The sequence below is a fragment of the Geotrypetes seraphini genome, chromosome 6 (genome assembly GCF_902459505.1).
Source record: "Geotrypetes seraphini chromosome 6, aGeoSer1.1, whole genome shotgun sequence".
Taxonomy (NCBI): Eukaryota; Metazoa; Chordata; class Amphibia; order Gymnophiona; family Dermophiidae; genus Geotrypetes; species Geotrypetes seraphini.
Window position 1 is genome coordinate 32,223,844 of NC_047089.1, and position 12,062 is coordinate 32,235,905.

At 43.7% G+C, this 12,062-nt stretch overlaps 1 long non-coding RNA gene across 1 annotated transcript; it reads right to left on the reverse strand.

Moving 5' to 3' along the window:
- Positions 1-4,468: 4,468 nt before the first annotated feature.
- Positions 4,469-11,525, reverse strand: LOC117362112. Its single transcript, XR_004539806.1, has 2 exons — positions 11,374-11,525; positions 4,469-4,717 (listed from the first exon to the last, which is right to left on the reverse strand). It is a non-coding gene; the product is annotated as an uncharacterized LOC117362112 (long non-coding RNA).
- Positions 11,526-12,062: the final 537 nt, after the last annotated feature.

A 12,062-nucleotide genomic window follows, 5' to 3' on the forward strand; every position in this document is an offset into this window, starting at 1 on the left:
TAAATAAAGGGGACCATAGACTGGTAAAGTGTTCTATATGAGTGATTAAAGAGAATATGGCAAATATGAAAATAGAATCACTCCTCTAGTCCTTTAGTAGGGGAGAAAGTGAAGAAGGAGAGAAAACCAGTGAATGGATAAGAAGGTGCTTTAAACAGAGTTAAGAGCATAGACAGAAGAAAGTGCAACTAGAGACCAGGAAAAGATGATTAGAAAAAATAAAATCACCAGACAACAAAAGTAGAAAAATGATTTTATTTTTTAAGTTAGGGTCTGAAATTTGTCCATTTTGAGAATTTACATCTGCTGTCTATATTTTGCACTGTTCAGGAAGAAATGCATTTCTTTCTGTTTCTCTGGTGTTGTATTGCATGCATGCACAGTCTGGCATCTTAGGCTTCTGTTCGTGTTTATTAGTTTGCGGTCCTGTATTTGCATAGGATTTATCTGGGTTTTGCATGTGTGACCGAGGTCAGGTGTTCTGGTAGGAATGAAGGCTTGAGAAGCGTTATTCGTGTTATGGCCCCAAGCAGAAAGATATTTATTAGCTCTCCTTCAGCTCTTTTGGACCCAGAATGGCCCTCACTTAAAAAATGAGCACAGACCACCAGTGTTCCCGCTAAGCTGCGCTGGCGTGCGCTGGCGCACAAAATATTACATCGCAGCGCACAAGTTTCACGTCACAGCGCACACTCGAGCGGAGGTGAGAGGAAGCGGCGGCGGTCTGCCCTGATCGCCTAAGATGCAGCAGCGGCGGCTCCTTTCATGATCCCCGTAAATTACGGGGGTTCGAGAATCCAGGCCTTAGTACTTTCAGTCATTTCCATGAACTTTGAAAACCGTACAGGCAATCCTTAACATTAACCTGTAGCACATTGGCTTATTGCCTTTTCAGTGAGAAACCAAACAGGATGCGCTTCAGAAAAAGGCAGATGAATTGAGACAGTGAAAGCAATGGAAGTAAAACCCAGATATCTCAATCTGTCCTCCTTTTTTCTGGAGCCATATGGTAACCCTAGGACAGTGGTCTGCAGTGTTCCCGCTAAGCTGCGCTGGCGTGCGCTGGCGCACAAAATATTACATCGTAGCGCACAAGTTTCACGTCACAGCGCACACTCGAGCGGAGGTGAGAGGAAGCGGCGGCGGTCTGCCCTGATCGCCTAAGATGCAGCAGCGGCGGCTCCTTTCATGATCCCCGTAAATTCTCCCCGTAAATTCCCCGTAAATTCCCCGTAAATTCTCACTGAAAAGGCAATAAGCCAATGTGCTACAGGTTAATGTTAAGGATTGCCTGTACGGTTTTCAAAGTTCATGGAAATGACTGAAAGTACTAAGGCCTGGATTCTCGAACCCCCGTAATTTACGGGGATCATGAAAGGAGCCGCCGCTGCTGCATCTTAGGCGATCAGGGCAGACCGCCGCCGCTTCCTCTCACCTCCGCTCGAGTGTGCGCTGTGACGTGAAACTTGTGCGCTGCGATGTAATATTTTGTGCGCCAGCGCACGCCAGCGCAGCTTAGCGGGAACACTGACTGAAAGTACTAAGGCCTGGATTCTCGAACTGGCGCCGATATGGGTGGCCGCCGATCGCGTGCCAATCACAAATTTGCACCAGTTTCGAATCACGCTGACGCAAACGATAGGTACTGGAAATGTAGGCCAGGGTTTTCCAGGCCTACATTTCTGGCACCTATTTTCGCATGACTTGCACCAGCGTCGGTGCTTTAGACTGCCTAATGCCACTTGGAATATGAGGAACGACTCAAGAAACTGGGACTGTTCTCCCTTGAGAAGAGGCGGCTGCGAGGGGACATGATCGAGACGTTCAAAATGCTGAAAGGCATCGATAAAATAGAGCAGGAAAATAAATTATTTACATTGTCCAGCGTGACACGGACAAGAGGACATGGTTTGAAGCTAAGAAGGGACAAGTCTAGGACAAATGTCCGGAAGTTCTGCTTCATGCAGCGAGTGGTAGACGCCTGGAATGCTCTCCCAAAGGAGGTTGTTAAGGAATCCACTGTGCTAGGATTCAAAGGCAAATTAGATGCACATCTCCTTACGAGAGGCATAGAGGGATATGGGTGACTAAAACTACATCAGGTGTATACCTGACTGGGCCTCTGCGTGTGCAGATCGCCGGACTTGATGGATCATGGGTCTGATCCGGAGATGGCAGTTCTTATGTTCTTATGTTCCGACATTAGCTATGCCTACCTAGTGATCAGTAGCCTACAGCGCCTCTGTAGGCATCATTCCAGCACTGATTTTCTGGACACCGGTATGCGCCTCAAATCTCAGTTAAAAACTCCATTTGGACAGCATTTTTAACGGAGGTATGGGTGCCTACCACTGCCTAGAAAATCAGCGCCGGTTCACGAATTCCAACCTTAGTTATTTACATGTGATATTCTGAAGGCCGTTCTTAATATGTTTTGTGCAGTTTGTGCAATGTATGTTGTTCATGAAAATTAAACAGTTACAAAAGAAGGAAACAGGATACTGTGCTAGATGGACCGTATTGGTCTGACGCAGTATTGTTATTCTTATGCTTTTTGCAGGGTTTTGCATTACTTCTTGATTTATTTCTTTAACACGGAAGGGGAGTTGTCTGTAGCGGTTACTGAGGTGGCACTGCATATTTTTTAAGTCATCTGCCCTGACCTCTATGAAAAAAGCAGAATATAAATGAGAGTTAATTAAAATTTTCTCTGCGTAATTCAATTATGTGGTTACCATTATGCATTGCTAATAAGATTATATTGTGTGCGTATATGAAGAATGAATGGAAGAAATGGCAGTACAATTAGTACTTTTATTATGGGAGTGGGGAGTGGGGGCTAGGGTAGAGTTTAAGTCCCCGAAACAAAAAAAACTATTCTGCCGCCTCTGATTTGAAGTATATTCAATCATGCGTAACACAAGTCCATCACCCTCTCAGGCCTAGTTAAATGCTTCTGTTTGAAGTTTCTGCTCAACACACTACAAGAGCAGATATCAGGAGCCCCAGTTTATACAATAGGGCTACTCACTGCCAAAAATATAGGTAAATATCCAATGGACTCATCAATTTTAGTGAATTAAAATTTTCCCTTGCCCTGAGCATAACGAAAGACATTGCTCAGTAATCAATATTAGTCTTAAAGAAAGTGGCTAGGATAAAAACATTACAAATTTCCACCAAACCCCCTCCCTCCAGCCTAGTCTATTAACCTTCTTTTAATTATAGTCATTATATTCATATCAACCATCGTAATATGGTCAGTGGTTACATTAAATAACAGTGAATGAAATGTGGATACAACAGTTATCTCACATTTACAGTACCGCAATTTTAACAGCAGTCAGAGAGCTGTATAATTCTCCTAAAAAGATATCTGAATTGTTCAGTGTGCTCAATCAGTAAAAATATACATTTAATTTTAAAAAATACATTACTGAAAATTGAGAACAAAATAGGAGAAGTAATGTGCAAGCTAGCAATCAGTCAGAAGGTTGTGTAAAACTAGAATGGTTTCATTTGTTGAAAGATGCCTCCCTCAGGTACTCCGTTTAACTAAAGACTCTAAATCAATTTATATGCAAAAACTGAGAGACTAATATCTGGGAGGATCCAGAGGGGTAATATATAAAGACATACAGAACCATACATCCTTCAATCCTTAACCCTACTCCGCTGCCCTCTAACCCAGCCAGCTGATTAACCGTTTCCCTTAACTGTATCCATGATATCATGTTTGTCTGTCTTGGCTCTTTAGATTGTAAGCTCTTTCAAGCAGGGAGTGTCTTCTTTGTGACTCTGTACAGCGCTGTGTGCGTCTGGTAACGCTAAAGAAATAATTCATAGTAGTATTAGTAGTGTGAAGAGTTTGAGTCTTTCGGAAGCAGAGCTGAGATTGTGATGTCATAATGCTTCCTTCCACCAATGCCTAAGAGCCAACCTCATCAGTGATGTCACAATGGCTTGATTGTCCTGTACTCCCCTCTGCCCTCCAACCCAGCCAGCAGATTAACCGTTCCCCTTAACTGTATCCGTGACATCCTATTTGTCTGTCTTGTCTGTTTAGATTGTAAGCTCTTTCGAGCAGGGACTGTTTTCTTCTTCTTTGTGACTGTGCAGCGCTGCGTGCGTCTGGTAGCGCTATAGAAATAATTATTATTATTAGTAGTAGTAGTACCGTGCCTTGGTACGATCCAGGCTTACAAGGTGATTTTTCAAGCAGATTCAAAACTCCATTGAAGAATTATTCGATATTTCTAACTTCATCTTTGTTTCAGCATGCAACAGATGATGAAATAGCTACTAAAAGTGAATATGAGCAAGAATATGTTAATTGTTAAAAAGATCTTGAAATCTCTTGGCCTTTTTTCCCCAGAATGCAGTGGGTTCCATAAAGCAGTTATGGATAAACTAGACCCTGAAAAGGGGAAGTCATGAAGCAAAGGATGTCGAACACTCAGCGATGGGCTATTTCAAAGTGTACTTTATTGGAGAACAGCGCTGTATCAAACAGTGACTCGGAAACTTGCCGTAGCTACTTTTGATTCACACATTTTCTGTTTGTGTCCACTTGGAGTATTGTGTTCAGTTTTGGAGACCGTATCTGGCGAAGGACGTAAGAAGACTTGAGGCGGTCCAGAGGAGGGCGATGAAAATGATAGGAGGCTTGCGCCAGAAGACGTATGAGGAGAGACTGGAAGCCCTGAATATGTATACCCTAGAGGAAAGGAGAGACAGGGGAGATATGATTCAGACGTTCAAATACTTGAAGGGTATTAACGTAGAACAAAATCTTTTCCAGAGAAAGGAAAATGGTAAAACCAGAGGACATAATTTGAGGTTGAGGGGTGGTAGATTCAGGGGCAATGTTAGGAAATTCTACTTTACGGAGAGGGTAGTGGATGTCTGGAATGCGCTCTCGAGAGAGGTGGTGGAGAGTAAAACTGTGACTGAGTTCAAAGAAGCGTGGGATGAACACAGAGGATTTAGAATCAGAAAATAATATTAAATATTGAACTAAGGCCAGTACTGGGCAGACTTGCATGGTCTGTGTCTGTGTATGGCCATTTGGTGGAGGATGGGCAGGGGAGGGCTTCACTGACTGGGAGGGTGTAGATGGGCTGGAGTAAGTCTTAACAGAGATTTCAGCAGTTGGAACCGAAGCACAGTACCAGGTAAAGCTTTGGATTCTTGCCCAGAAATAGCTAAGAAGAAAAAATTAAAAAATTTAAATTGAATCAGATTGGACAGACTGGATGGACCATTCGGGTCTTTATCTGCCGTCATCTACTATGTTACTATGTTACAAGCATTTATAAAGACAGAACAGCTATTATAGACTCTTGACAAAGGCAGGATTGCCCAAGCACTGCCAGTGTCGAGTCAACTTGTTTGATACAGTGCTGTTCTCCAATAAAGTACACTTTGGAATAGCCCATCGTTAAGTCTAATCTATTTTAATCTTAGGTTTAAATATAATTAAGTGGAGTACATAACAGAAAACATAGGGGAAGGAAGAACTAATTAAAAACTAAAGTACATAAGAAAAGCATAAGAAAAATAACTATCCTATATAATAAAAGGCTAACTCGCGCATGCGCACTCCTATTTGTGTGCTTCCATGATCAGTAGTTCCGTGGCCGCATGAGTGCATATGCGCGAATCCCCAGCACTTCCCTACACTCGCCGGAAGGACTGGACTGTACGAGTCCCCAGCACAAGCGTGTGGCCGACCCAGGATCGTGAGAGGATGCGCCGTGCAAAGTGCTGCACACTACTGGAGGGGGAGGGACATACCGGCACAAACCTCCCGCCAGAGAGGAAGGGCTGAAGCCAGCAACAGCAGCGAATTGTAAACGCTGCTGTTGCCTGAAGCACCCGAGGCAGACGCTTCTCTCCCCTCCCAGCCCAACCCCCGCTGACTCTGCGACCCTCCCAGCGAGATGACTTTAATATCAAACCTCCCTCCAGCGTTGGCAGCCGCAGCAAGCTAAACAGGCTGTTTCGGGCTTTCTCCTGCCGTTGAGTCCCTCTGTCGCGTCATTGATGATGTCATCAGTGATGCGGCAGAGGGACTCAACGGCAGGAGAAAGCCCGAAACAGCCTGTTTAGCTTGCTGCTTGGCTGCCAACGCTGGAGGGAGGTTTGATATTAAAGTCATCTTGCTGGGAGGGTCGCAGAGTCAGCGGGGGTTGGGCTGGGAGGGGAGAGAAGCGTCTGCCTCGGGTGCTTCAGGCAGCAGCAGCGTTTACAATTCGCTGCTGTTGCTGGCTTCAGGCCTTCCTCTCTGGCCGGTCCTGCCTACTTCCTGTTTTCATGAAGACAGGACGGGCCAGAGAGAAAGACCTGAAGCCAGCAACAGCAATGAATTGTGAATGCTGTTGCTGACCAATGAAGTAGTTAAATGAGGAAAGGGAGCAGAGGGGGAGAGAATGGCTTGGAGGGAAGGAGGAAGGTATGCCAGACCAAGGGAAAATGAAGGAGGAGATGGAGAGAGGACATATGGAACAGAGAAAGAGAAGAGAGGGGCAAGACAGAGGGTGAACAGTAGATGGAAGGGATAGAGAGAGGGAGACACACCGAATGGAAGTGTGGAAGACAGGGGGAGCAGACGTTGGAAGGAAGTGGGGAGGAGAAAGAAAAAAGGCCACATGCAGGATTGAGGGAAGAGGATAGAGTTAGAAATAAAGATAGACAGACAGGGGGCCAGGGAAAGACACAGACAGAAAGAATGACAGCGTCCAAGGAGAGAGAGACAAATTAAAAAAAACAAAAAAGACAGACAGACATCTACTCTAGCACCCGTTAATGTAACGGGCTAAAACACTAGTAATATTATCATTTTGTTGAGGCTGTAGTTAAACCATTTAAAAATTGCGAGAACAACAAAGTTTTCAGTAATTTACAAAATAATTGCAGCTGGCCTAAAAGCCTAATGATGTCAGGAAGTTCATTCCAGATCTCTACAAACTTGAAAACAAAAGATCGACTGAGCTTCCCAGCAGATTTAATTCCCTTAAAGGAAGGGAAGGCTAACTTATATCTTTGTGTGTTTCTCAAATGGCAAAGTCTAAGGGCATTCCAACATAAAAGGATCCAATATTCCATAGAGAAGCTTGAAGATTATGCATGCGCATTTAAACTGGATCCTAAAGCGAACTGGGAGCCAGTGAAGCTTTATCAACAAAGGGGAAACATGATCATACTTTTGTTTCCCAAAAATGAGCTTAGCTGAAGTATTCTGTATTAACTGAAGTCGTTTTAGACTGCTCTGCTTCATGCCCAGATAAACTGAGTTACAATAATCTAGCTGAGAAAGCATAGTGGATTGTACCAATACTGAGAAATGTTCTTGATGGAATAGTGATTTGACATTCTTCAACATGAGCAGACTAAAAAAAACACTTTTTTTGTCCAGGAATTTATCTGTTCATGAAATGTAAGTGATGAGTCCAAGATGACACCCAGGACTCTAAATGAAAAATCTATATGTAATGCGATACCTGTTTTTAATGTAACAGAGAAAGGGAAGTTTTCTAATCTTGGCCCAATCCAAAGCAATTTGGTTTTGGCAGCATTCAGTTTCATTTGAATAGACAAAGCCCACAGGTGAAGTTTAGAAATGCAGCAGTCTATACTAGGGACCAGGTTGTTAAGATCAGGATCAACTTAAATGTAATGTAATGTAATGTAATTTATTTCTTATATACCGCTACATCCGTTAGGTTCTAAGCAGTTTACAGAAAATATACATTAAGATTAGAAATAAGAAAGGTACTTGAAAAATTCCCTTACTGTCCCGAAGGCTCACAATCTAACTAAAGTACCTGGAGGGTAATAGAGAAGTGAAAAGTAGAGTTAGAGGAAAAATAAAATAACAAGACAGCATTGATCTAAATACTTGGAAGGTAGAAGAGAGGAGAGAAAGGAATAGAAGCAGAATGGGTTAGCGTCAGTGATGAAGTGGAGCAAGTAAGTTTGAAGTTTCCAGAAAGGGCTTCTTCAGGGAAGAGACTTGGTAGACAGTCCCAGGATGTCACAGGTGTCGAAGTCGGTCCTCGAGGGCCGCAATCCAGTCGGGTTTTCAGAATTTCCCCAATGAATATGCATTGAAAGCAGTGCATGCACATAGATCTCATGCATATTCATTGGGGAAATCTTGAAAACCCGACTGGATTGCGGCCCTCGAGGAGGGACTTTGACACCCCTTACTTAAAATATCGTCTGCATTGGTATATCTAGTCTCTGCTGATGAAAGGCAAAAATTTCTGGATTTGCCTTCGCCGTCATTGATAAACTGGACCCTGAACATCGCCTAAAAGCAAATATTCCATAGGGTCCTGATAGGGCAGGATAATTCTGTTGGTGGGCCCTAGGCAAACAAATACATTGACATCCCATCATAATGTGAATATTTTTTTTTGTAATTCCTACAGAAATGGCCCTGTGTGGTTCTGATTAGATAATGACAAGGGGAAAAGAATTTGTCCTCGTCACTGCCCCGTCACCGGACCACCATCCCCTTCACCGCTCCGTCCCCGCCGTCCCCTTCATCACCCTATCCCCCAAACCTGCCATCTCCTTCACTGCCCCGTCCCCATCCCCGCCATCCCCTTCACCGCCCTGTCCCCACAGCATCCACCCTTCCCTCTCGCCACCTCACTGCCCTTCAGCGGCCCGAGAATCTCCCTCCCTCCCCATTACTTTCACGGCGTAAAGAAACTTGAGGGAGGAAGACGCGCAGTCACTGATCGCACGCGCGTCCCCTTCCCTCCCTCCCTCCCTCCGGCCAAATCTATCTCCCTCCCTCCCTCCCCCTTACCTTCGCGGCGCTTTAGAAAAGAAACTGAAGCTAGCAAAGCCTGCCTGTGCCGACCTGCAGTCGCGTGTGTATGGGCGGAAGCTTCTCCTCTGACACAACCGGAAGTTGTGTCAGAGGAGAAGCTTCTGCCCACACACACGCGACTGCAGGGCCTGTGTCATTGAGGGATTATACCTAGTTCTAAATAATTATTTTGTGATGTGAAGAAAGATGATAATAATGGGGTTTTAGCAGTCAGACTTTGGTCTCATTTTAAGGTGGTAACTGCTCCCACGGTGAAACTATCACTATATAACAGTGGTCTCAAACTCAAACCCTTTGCAGGGCCACATTTTGGATTTGTAGGTACTTGGAGGGCCTCAGAAAAAATAGTTAATGTCTTATTAAAGAAATGACAATTTTTCATGAGTTAAAACTCTTTATAGTTTATAAATCTTTTCTTTTGGCTATGTCTTAATAATAATAATAATATTGTAATTTATAGCTAAAGAGACATATGATCAAGAAACTGTTTTATTTTACTTTTGTGATTATGATAAACATACCGAGGGCCTCAAAATAGTACCTGGCGGGCCGCATGTGGCTCCCAGGCCGTGAGTTCCAGACCACTGCTATATAACATGTTTTCTGTGCTTTTAACATAATGATCAAAACATTACATAACCACCCATTTTCCAGAATAAATAAATGGAAGCACTCCCATCCATGCAAATTGCTTTCTCAAAAGAAGGAATATTTTTTAACAGGCAAAAGGGTTTCAGCTTCACAAAATGCATTCAGCAGGTACTTCAGCTTTCTAATACCATTTTAGAGTTATTTGAGGGACTTCTTTCGGTGTCAGGTCAAAAGCGCGCCGGGACAAAGGCGCGCCCAGACAATTGAGCGCAGCGCGGAGGCGCGCGCCGCTCAAAATTACTGTTTTTAGGGCTCCAACGGGGGGTTTTGTTGGGGAACCCCCCCACTTTACTTAATAGACATCGCGCCGCATTGTGGGGGCGTTGTGGGGGTTGTAACCCCCCACATTTTACTGAAAACTTCACTTTTTCCCTGTGTTTAGGGAAAAAGTTAAGTTTACAGTAAAATGTGGAGGGTTACAACCCCCCAAACCCCCCATAACGCCGGCGCGATGTCTATTAAGTAAAGTGGGGAGGTTCCCCAACAAAACCCCCCCATCGGAGCCCCTAAAAACTGTAATTTTCTTCGGCGCGCACCTCCATCTTGCGCTCAGTTGTCGGCGCGCGCCTTTGTCTTTCGCGCCGTTGTCTATGAACCCTTCTTTCTGATGTCATAAAGCATAATGGTAGTCAATGAGAAGCAGCACAGCCAAAAAGATATGAATTTGTACTTTTGTCAGCATTGCAATCATCTATATTTATGTGCATTTTTTACCATAGGCTTTTCTTGCTGTCCCTAAGTCCTTTATAGACAAGTAGCTTCTATATTGATGCTTATACATGTGATTTGTTTTATTATGATAATTTTCTGTTTTGTTATTGTTTTCTAGTTTTATTAACTCCTGATGCAGCCCTTAATGCTGTTGTATGTAAAAATTATTTTACTTTATGGAGACTACGAACAGTTAGACCCTATTTTGAATTTTCAACCTTTAAATTATTGGTCCAGTTATTACTGTTGAGTCTCCTTGACTATTGCAATATTGCTTATTTATCAATTACTAAGAAGGAATTATTGAGATTATCATTGATACAGAACACAGCAGTTAGATTGATTTACGGATTGAAGAAATACAATCATGTTATGTTATTTTATTGCAAATTGCATTGGTTGCCAGTGGAAGCTCGGGTATTGTTCAAGTTGGGCTGTTTTTGTTACAAGATTTTATATGGTGTAGTGTAGCCCCTACTTATCTGACTAATAGTTTTTCCATAGCTATGCACAAATGCAGTAGAAAAACTCTGTTCCATTTCCCTTCTGTAAAAGCAAGAAATTCCTAAATCACTCTTTAGCATCTCAGGCGGCTTCTCATGAAAAAGAATTTCGATCATTGTTGCTCACAGCTGTTTCTTACAGATATTTTAGAAAACAGCTAAAAACCTATCTTTTCTCCAAATACCTGACAAGCTGACTCATTCAAATATACGATTATGCTTAGTGTTTATAATCTTTTCTAAACCGCGTAGAACTTTTTGGTAACGCGGTCTATAAGTATAATGTGATGTAATGTGATGTTAATGTGTGTGAAACACGGCCTGCGTCACGTTTTATATGATGAGTTTTATCTGGTGTCTGCACAATAAAACTGAACTTGGCTTCTACACATCTTTTTGGCTGTGCTGCTTTTCATTGACTACCAGTTTGGGTTTTGCAGACTGCCCGCCTTATTGATGTCCTAAAGCATACAGCATGGCATTCTTCCAGCAATGAAAACAATGTAGGTCATTATAAAAAGCTGCTACAATCAACGAACGGGCAAAATGCATAATAAAAATATCACACTATCAGAATTAACTGAGTCAATATTCAAAAGCCCTTTTCTGGATATCTTGAACTTGAACCTTTTATAGAACACCTCATCAGTAAGCAGATAATACCAGGATGGAGCATGGCTGCGATACGAATAGTGGCTATATTCAATCTAATGGCATAGCGAGGGACAGTGGCACGTGCCCGACTTCAAGTGGCATAGCGAGGGTGAAAGGTGGCACCTCTCCTCCGCACCCTGCTCTTTCCGAAACACCCCCTCCCTTCCCCCATGCCTCTAGTTGTTCACCACCATGACCAATAACTCCTCGCGACCACATCGGCTCTCCCTCTGTCACTTCCTATGTATGGCGGCCGGAAGTGACATCAGAGGGAGCCGACACAGTCGCAAGGGGCACGTTGACGTTGTTGCTCACAGTGGTGAGCAACTAGAGGTATTGGGGGGGCAAGAGTGGGAAGAGGCGGGGCAGAAAATGAGGGATGATGATGCCCCCACCATGATGGCACCTTGGGCGGACTGCCCCCCCCCCTTTCTATGCCACTGCCAGTTTCCCTTTCCTCCATAGCTGTGGAGGTCTCTTAAATGAATTTACTACTCCCAATTCATGTGCCAGAGGAGCCTGCCTTCTGGCCCCATGAACAGGAAGTGATGTCAGAGGGAAGGTTAAGGAGGGAAGACCCTTCCCCCTGCCAGAAACAATTACAAGAAGCACTGGGGGGAAGGGGGAGAAGAATGAATTTTTAAGATACCCCCTGCATGGGAGGGGAATAGATGCCAACACCCCTGCCAACGCCTGGG